The sequence below is a fragment of the Octodon degus genome, unplaced genomic scaffold, assembly GCF_000260255.1.
Source record: "Octodon degus isolate 3935 unplaced genomic scaffold, OctDeg1.0 scaffold00204, whole genome shotgun sequence".
NCBI classification, from domain to species: domain Eukaryota; kingdom Metazoa; phylum Chordata; class Mammalia; order Rodentia; family Octodontidae; genus Octodon; species Octodon degus.
The window spans coordinates 720,725-723,993 of record NW_004524780.1 but is presented as its reverse complement, the minus strand read 5'-3'; positions in this window follow the sequence as shown (position 1 = coordinate 723,993).

Here is a 3,269-nt window from a genome sequence, read left to right as displayed (position 1 = left end):
GTAAAATCTGAAAGGTATAACACATACTGGGAAAGGAAAGAATCTGTTCAATGGGAAGGAAAAACTGAGATGAGAAAAAGGACCAAACAAGGAAAATAAGATATGTATATATGTAGGATAGTTTGGATAATAGTACTGCTGAGTTCTACTGTTTTATTGAAAGGAGTAGTAAATGCTTAAAATTATTTTTTAATTTTTTATAACCTCTCTCTCTCTCTCTCTCTCTCTCTCTCTCTCTCTCTCTCTCTCTGTCTCTCTCATTAATTTTGCAGGTTTATGTTCAGTAACCTAAACAACCAATTTTAAGATAACATTATGTAATACAACAAGCATTGTCCAATTCCCATTACTTTAATGGAATTTTGTATCATTTCTAATTTTTTTTATCATTTTGTATTCTTTTTAAAAAGAATAGTCTCTGCATTACAATCAGTTTTCTTCCAGAAATCTCCATTCAGCCTTCTCAAAATCCATGTACTTTATACACTCCTAATGTACTTAGTAAGACAAAAAAGGATCAGCTGCGAGAATAATCTCATAATTATTTCCCTCCCAGCACAAGCTGAGGGTAATCTCAGAACTATGCTCAATTCCTCCTCCACATGGAAGCTCGAGTCTTTGTGTTGGCAAAATCACTTTTACTTGGGGCCTCTGTCCTCTGAGTACTAAGGGTAGGTCTGGGGACAGAGGACTCAGGCCTGAGGCCTCTTTGTGCGTGGAGCCCGTCCCAAGAGCTCAGGCCCAGGCACAGTGCTTCCGTGCCCTCCAGGAGCACTCACTACCATTCCTCATACAGACAAGGACACAGCAGCGCAACAGCCGTGACTTCATTTGTTCTCGGAAACATCTAACATATGTGCAGAAAGAACCCAGTTTACGAAGGACATTTTCTCTAATCTGTCTCATCAGTGACAGTGGCTTTGGATAAATGCCTCCTTAGACATTGAGCCCCAAGGACCAGGGAGCTGCTTTGGTGCACACCGCACCCCACTTCTACCAGTGCCTGGGGTTCAGGGCCAGCATTGTCAATAGTTGCTGAATATGTGAACAAATTATTGAAAAAGGTATGCTGAGACGAAAGCAATGATACACTGTATGCATCTTTGTATACAGTTAGCGGACACGTGATTAACTCTGTGCTAACTCCTAAGGGAACAAGGAAATGAAATTGCTCTTACGAGAGTATCATAATGTCTAAAGTTTAATATCTTAACATAGAGTTTAACATTCAATTAAGGGGGAAATGGAGGGATAAAATTAACTTTCATTGTCTTCATAGGTGAGATAACTCGTCTGTTTTCCGTTGTTCAAAATTCTCTTTGAAAGAGACAGAATAGGCCAGGGAGGAAGCTCAGTAGAGTAAGCACTTGCCTGGCAAGCACAAGGGCCTGAGTTCAATCCCCAGTTCTCCCCCCAAAAAGAGCTGGAATAAAGTTTTTAAAGTATATGACTCAACAACTGAAAGGGGATTGAGGATCAGAAAATGTTATTATGAAAGTAGAGAATTCAGGAACAGGGTTTAATTTCCACCTAGGTGGTAGTGGTGGAGGAGGATTGGTGAGCAGGACTGTGGGAAAGTGGAAAATACCCAGGCTGAGAAAACAAAGGCTATGAGTGAAGACAGAGGAACACAGATGCTGGGAGAAGCCTAACAGACTAGAGACCATGAGGAGGGGAAAGAGGGACAGGAAGAGCATTTGGAGGAATACTGCTGTGAGGTTGCTCAGAACTGACCGGAACCAGCAAGGCCCAGGCTCAAGAATAACCAAACTCATCAGCTCATCACCTGAGGTAATCCACACTGGACGCCGATAATAACGACCTAGACCAGGGAGGAGGCAGAAACCTCTCAAAGCCACACCAGGCCCTGGGGTGAGGGGGAGCACTGCAGGGAGGGACCAGGAACTCAGAGGAGGTTTAGTCTGGCAAAAGGAAGTCTGGTTATTGGGGGTGGGTTCTGAAAGGGGGACAGTATGACCCAGTTTCCTTACTTCCTCAGCTTCTATTGTGATAGGACCAATCCCATCAGGCACTGGGACCAAAATAAGTCTTTTCTCTCAGTGACTCAACTGGGATAGTTTGTATCAGTGACAGAAAGCTGATGAACACAGTGTCATGGTTGTTTTTAGGAAATACACGGTAAATCACTGGTAGAGGAAATGGTATATTATGTCTGCAAACAACATTTTTTATTTTTTTATTTTTATGTATTTAGTACAGAGTCTACAGGGTCTCACTACACAGATTAGACTCACATTGATCCTCCTGTTTTCAGTCTTCCAAGAGCTGGGATTACAGGCGCGCGCCACCACGCCCAGTCTCAATTTCTGTCTCAGCTCGCCCTGGGAGGCAGGGGTGGCACGGCGTGTCCGGGATCAAACCCCTGTGATTGCGTTTGCCTAAATAGATGGTTTAATCCGCTGAGCTATCTAGCCGGCCTTGCAAACTACTTTCAAAGAGCTTCACAAACCAGTCTACAAACGGAAAAGGGGTGGCGGGGACTGGCCAGATAGCTCAGCAGATTAAAGAACCTCCTTAGGCAGATGCAGGGGCTGGGGTTCGATCCGCGGCTTGTTGTGCCGGCTCCACCCTCAGAGCACGCTGAGACGGCGATTGAGACTGGGCATGGCGGTGTGCGCCTGTAATCCCAGCGTTTTGGGAGTCTGAAAAACAGGAGAATCACTGAGTCTGATCTGTATAGTGAGATCCTGTACTAAATACATTAAACAAACAAACAAACAAACAAAAACAACAAAACAAAAAACAACGCAGGGGAAAAAAAGAGAAAGATAAGAAGTGTGGTCAAAGATAAACAATGTTGACAGGCGGGGGAGGGATAATATTTTTTTCTGGTACTATGTTAACACTGTGTTAGTAAATTTGGAATTAAGTAAGTAAAGGAGCAGCTGGCTACTTTCACGTTTTGGACACATTTTATAAGGGACTGTACACCACAGGATTTCAGGCAGTTTACACCAAATCACCTGTCAGATTTTCAGGATATGTACTATTTTACAATTCATTTGTTTTTATACCCAGAGTCCTAGTATTTAAAGAACAGCACCTACGTGCAGTCCTAATATAAAATCCATTAAGCAGACTCTATACATTAAAACCTGCATTAGTAGCATTTTAGAAGCAGCCCCAGTGATCCAAAGATATCCTAGACCTAGAATCATAGAAAAACATGTACGGAAAGCACACCTGAGGTTGTCAGGTCTGATTACATTTTTATAAATGAATTAATGACTAAGATAGATCTGAGAAAA